Source organism: Giraffa tippelskirchi, chromosome 4 (assembly GCF_054371585.1).
Source record: "Giraffa tippelskirchi isolate mGirTip1 chromosome 4, T2T-mGirTip1v1.2.pri, whole genome shotgun sequence".
NCBI classification, from domain to species: Eukaryota; Metazoa; Chordata; class Mammalia; order Artiodactyla; family Giraffidae; genus Giraffa; species Giraffa tippelskirchi.
This window is the reverse complement of record NC_137278.1, coordinates 26,541,952-26,547,951: the sequence shown is the minus strand read 5'-3', so window position 1 is coordinate 26,547,951 and position 6,000 is coordinate 26,541,952.

Genomic DNA, 6,000 nt, shown 5'->3' with positions numbered 1-6,000 from the left:
TCTCATCACAGGGTTTCCTGGAGTCTGGAATTTGCAAATTTTCTTTCCCTTGTCATTCTCTGTTCTTCCTTCTCAGGTCCTTAGATGTCCCACTCAAGGCCTGGACTCGTGTGCCCTGGGTGAGTCTTTCCTCTCTATCTGGGCTACGAGTTACTGAAGGCTGAGATCCTGGCCGGTTTCCAGGGCCCTAGGCACAATGGCCGGCTCTTGGACAAGTGTGGGGTGATGGTCACCAGGGCTGATCTAAAGAGCTGTCTGGTGTCCCCTAAGTTTCTCTTCCCGAGTTTGCATCGGTCAGGAGCTCCCCACAGTCCGGATGATGGAGGTGGGGGTTGGCCGGAGTGTGTGGAGATGCAGGTGGCACCACTGTACCTCCATGGGGCAGAGGCATGCCGGTTCAGCCCAAGGAGAGGTCTGGTTTGCTCCTGCACACAGGGCGGTGGCCTGGAGGGCCTGACCCACGTGGCCGATGAGAAACTTCCTGACTTCTAAAGACCCATTGACCTCTGGCCAGTTCAGGCTGTTCCCCAGGTCCCTGGCAGAGCTAAGCTTGTTCTGGGCTTTCCAGAATGTGCTTCCCATCAGCCTTCCCGCAGCTCATGTGAGCGTTTGAAGTGGAGAGTGAGGTAAGCTGATACCCTCTGTAGCGCAGAGTCCAGTGGAGCCTAGCAGCCCGGCCCTGATTATACAGCCCCTCTCTGTGACCGGCCACACGGCTGACGTGCGGGGGGACTGGGGCCGTGTGTGGTTCCCAGGAGAGGTGAGCTCAGATCCAGGGCCAGGCCCCGATGGGCGATGGTTATTGCAATGTGTGTGCACTTGAATGACATCGTGCTACGGAGTGCAGGAATTTTTTTTTTGTCAGTCTTTTAACACAAGTTTATGTTTTTCAGACCTTAAAACTGCAGGTCATTTTTTACATTTGCTATTGAGAGCAGATGTGACTGATTCCTATCGGGTTCTACTGAAAACCGGTGGGTTCGCGGAAGGTCAAATGCAGAATGCCTTTCAATCTCCATTATTATTTCCTCCACTCAGTGGCCTCGGCAGGAAGCCCGTGCTGGGTAATGGTGGCCTTTCGAAAATTCTCTGCCTGCTGCCCCAGCCTCTGACCGTGGGTGACCTGTATGCTGTGAACCATGTCTAGCCTCAGTTGTCAGCCGGGGCAGAGAGCCTGGTCTGTGAGACAGGAGACTTAGTGCTCTCCGTGTCTCAGTCTCCCCAACTGTACAATGGGAGTATGGATTGGGAGACAGTGACAAATATTGTGAGATCCTCATAACATGGCTGTCTCCAGTTTAGTAACTTGGGTTTGGAGAGGCCCAGATGGAGAACCGTGTCTTTGGTTGGCACTGCTATGCATGGCTCCAGGGGTTTAGGGATGTTCAGGAAGGTGCAGGTTGAGCTGGCAGGAGGGACAGGTTTACTGTTCCTTAGAAGAGAATTGTGAGGGATGTCTTCTAGGTTCACATCCATCACTGGGGTCATGTGCCAACCCTTGAGTGCAGCTCTGCTTCATGGACTGCTTTTATGGGGAAACTTCCATCCCACATAGACTGTAGCCCACCAGGCTCCTCTGTCCGTGGGATTTTCCAGGCAAGAATACTGGAGGGAGTTGCCATTGCCTTCTCCAGGGGATCTTCTCAACCTAGGGATCCAACCTGGGTCTCCCACATTGCAGGCAGATTCTTTACCATCTGAGTCACCTGGGCAGCCCCAAATACATTGCCTCCAAAATCAAATTCTCTCCGCCTTGGAAGTGTTGGGGGCAAGGGTGGGCCTGGTTAGGGGCAGGCCCCGGTTAAAGACCCTTGTTTGGTGTCCACAGTTGGGTGAACACTGACTTTGAGAAACTGAGTTCAGGATCCTGGAGCAAAGGCCATGGGAAAGGTCCCAAGCCTCAGAAAAGTCCCGAGACCCCTGAGGAGACTGCAGCCCCCCGAAAGGAAAGACCACATTCGCTTCTGAGAACGGAGTCAGACCTGTTCCAGGCTGGCGTGACAGAGGCAGTGGCAGGTGATTGCCTCATTGAGCTGCTGCCATGACTATGTGATGAGGTAGTTGGGGCATGCCGGGGAAGGCCTTTCGATTGGGACAGCAGGTATGGCAATAAACAAGCCCCAGGGGGATTAACTTTCTGACCATCGGGGCTTCTTGCGTCCACGGGAATTAATTCACACATTCATTCATCTGCGCGTGGTTGATTGATCCACCTACCCACCCACCCAGGCACCCATGCCTGCGTTCACTTAGCAAACACCTATGGAGCACTTTCTGTGTCTTTCTCCCATTAGAGACCTAATGATGGATGACAGTGGAAGTGACAAATAGATTTAAGGGACTAGACCTGATAGACAGAGTGCCTGATGAACTATGGACAGAGGTTCGTGACATTGTACAGGAGACAGGGATCAAGAAAATCCCCATGGAAAAGAAATGCAAAAAAGCAAAATGGCTGTCTAAGGAGGCCTTACAGATAGCTGGGAAGAGAAGAGAAGCAAAAAGCAAAGGAGAAAAGGAAAGATATTCTCATCTGAATGCAGAGTTCCAAAGAATAGCAAGGAGAGATAAGAAAGCCTTCCTCAGCGATCAGTGCAAACAAATAGAGGAAAACAACAGATTGGGAAAGACTAGAGACCTCTTCAAGAAAATTAGAGATACCAAAGGAACATTTCATGCAAAGATAGGCTCGATAAAGGACAGAAATGGTATGGACCTAACAGAAGCAGAAGATATTAAGAAGAGGTGGCAAGAATACACAGAAGAACTGTACAAAAAAGATCTTCACGACCCAGATAATCACGATGGTGTGATCACTCACCTAGAGCCAGACATCCTGGAATGTGAAGTCAAGTGGGCCTTAGAAAGCATCACTACGAACAAAGCTAGTGGAAGTGATGGAATTCCAGTTGAGCTATTTCAAATCCTCAAAGGTGATGCTGTGAAAGTGCTGCACTCGATATGCCAGCAAATTTGGAAAACTCAGCAGTGGCCACAGGACTGGAAAAGGCCAGTTTTCATTCCAATCCCAAAGAAAGGCAATGCCAAAGAATGCTCAAACTACCGCACAATTGCACTCATCTCACATGCTAGTAAAGTAATGCTCAAAATTCTCCAAGCCAGGCTTCAGCAATACATGAACCGTGAACTTCCAGATGTTCAAGCTGGTTTTAGAAAAGGCAGAGGAACCAGAGATCAAATTGCCAATATCCGCTGGATCATCGAAAAAGCAATAGAGTTCCAGAAAAACATCTATTTCTGCTTTATTGACTATGCCAAAGCCTTTGACTGTGTGGATCACAATAAACTGTGGAAAATTCTAAAAGAGGTGGGAATACCAGACCATCTGACCTGTCTCTTGAGAAACCTGTATGCAGGTCAGGAAGCAACAGTTAGAACTGGACATGGAACAACAGACTGGTTCCAAATAGGAAAAGGAGTACGTCAAGGCTGTATATTGTCACCCTGCTTATTTACCTTATATGCAGAGTACATCATGAGAAATGCTGGGCTGGAAGAAACACAAGCTGGAATCAAGATTGCTGGGAGAAATATCAATAACCTCAGATATGCGGATGACACCACCCTTATGGCAGAAAGTGAAGAAGAGCTAAAGAGCCTCTTGATGAAGGTGAAGGAGGAGAGTGAAAAAGTTGGCTTAAAGCTCAACATTCAGAAAACTAAGATCATGGCATCTGGTCCCATCACTCCATGGGAAATAGATGGGGAAACAGTGGAAACAGTGTCAGACTTTACTTTTTCGGGCTCCAGAATCACTGCTGATGGTGACTGCAGCCATGAAATTAAAAGACGCTTACTCCTTGGAAGGAAGGTTATGGCCAACCTAGATAGCATGTTTAAAAGCAGAGACATTACTTTGCCAACAAAAGTCCGTCTAGTCAAGGCTATGGTTTTTCCAGTGGTCATGTATGGATGTGAGAGTTGGACGGTGAAGAAAGCTGAGCGCCGAAGAATTGATGCTTTTGAACTGTGGTGTTGGAGAAGACTCTTGAGAGTCCCTTGGACTGCAAGGAGATCCAATCAATCCATCCTAAAAGAGATCAATCCTGGGTGTTCATTGGAAGGTCTGATGTTGAAGCTGAAGCTCCAATACTTTGGCCACCTCATGTGAAGGGTTGACTCATTGGAAAAGACCCTAATGCTGGGTAGGATTGGGGGCGGGAGGAGAAGGGGACGACAGAGGATGAGATGGTTGGATGGCATCACCGACTCGATGAACATGGGTTTGGGTAGACTCCGGGAGTTGGTGATGGACAGAGAGGCCTGGCGTGCTGCAATTCATGGGGTCTCAGAGAGTCGGACACGACTGAGCGACTGAACTGAACTGAACTGAACTGATGGGTGACACAGTCTCTGCCCTTGAGCTCAGAGTAGGCAACTGAAGAATGCAGTTGAAAGTGATACAGGCTGTGAAGGCACTGGGAGTGGAGTAAAGCCCCAGGGGTAATTCCAAGGGGAACGAGTTTGGAATACCACGGGCCTGGAGGAACAGGAAGGAGTGGGAGGGAATGGAGGCGGTGCCTGGAGGAGGCTGCTGGGGTCCAGGGATCTGGTGACTCTATTTTCCTTTTAGTAGCTTTGGCAGCTGCAGTGTAAGAGATGGGGCCACCATTGTGCTGTGTACCACTGAAAGGGGTGGGCATTCAGGTGTGTGTGTGTGTGCGCGCACACGTGTGCTTAGTAGGTGGGAAGGCTTGGGGTCTCAAGGCAGCACTTCAGAATTTGAGCATTTGGAAAAAAAGTGGTTCATATTAAAGGAGATTATGTATTCCTTGGCTCACTTACATTACAGATTTATAGAAAAAAATTATAGATTCTTTTGAGAAAATTGTCCTCCCTTTGACCTGAGAACATCCTTTTGTCCACAATGCATGTTCTTGGGCACTTGATGCACAGTGGCTAGTCAGAAAGTTTTGCTGACCAGGTGAAACTGGTTGTGTTACATAAGCTGCTGAAATCTCAGCACAGAGAGAGGAAGAGGAGTCTGGAACTAACTGAGCTTTGTCAGTGGTGGCAGGAAGGGCGGAGCCTTCATTTTATCTCTGACTCTTTAGTCTCCGTCTCTAACTGGGACTGCTAGTCACCTCACAGCTGAGGCCAGGGTGTCCTCCTTCCAACTCATGCCAGGAGGACTGTTCTTTTAGCTGTTTCCATCTACATCTCAATGGCCTCATCCCAAGACTCAGATGCCATGGCTGCAAAGCCATCTGCATCGTACCTGTCTTTCCCCTGCCTCACAGGGATGGTGTGGGGACCAGATGAACTCACAGGATGTGCCCTGAGATGGTATGGGCTCCGGCCTGTGTGCTCAGCCTGGCGTGTGTGGCATGCAACTAACAAAGAGGTGAATGTTTTGACAGAAAGCAGGCTCTTTGTTTTCCAAGGGGCACCTTCTCCAGACACCTCAGGTTGGCCTTACTTTCGAGAGAAGGCCACAGTGTTTAGCACAGGGCTCCGAGCAGATGGAGGCCAAAGGGAGTCCTTCCTTGGGACTCACGGGAAATTTGGCAAGCAGTATTAATAAAGGCATCTTTCTTTTTTCTTTCTTCAATGTAAAATGCCAGGTTACGGTTGGCTAAAGCGTTGTAGCATCAGAGCCAGTTAATCTTCTGAGTCCATAATTTTTATGGGCACCGCGGGAGCTGTCCTGGCTTTTTGTTCCCAGCAGTGGGATATCAGGATTTGTATCCTATGGTATATCCAGAGAATAATTCTCCTCTCCTTTGATGTTCCTTGGACATCTTGAGGCACTTAAGGGTGCATTCTCAGGGAAGTTTGGAGGACGTGGTTGCAGGACCCTCATTATGTTATTAAAATAGATCCAGTGAGGAGGACTGGGGATTCCTCGAGCAGAAAGAGGCATCATCGCTAAGTGGAAGCCTTGTTCAGAAGTCACTCTTTGCCTTGGCTTCTTGAACCAAGAACTCTCTTTTATTGCAGTTTGGGCAAAAGTAGGATGTTTCTCTGCCTGTGTAATAG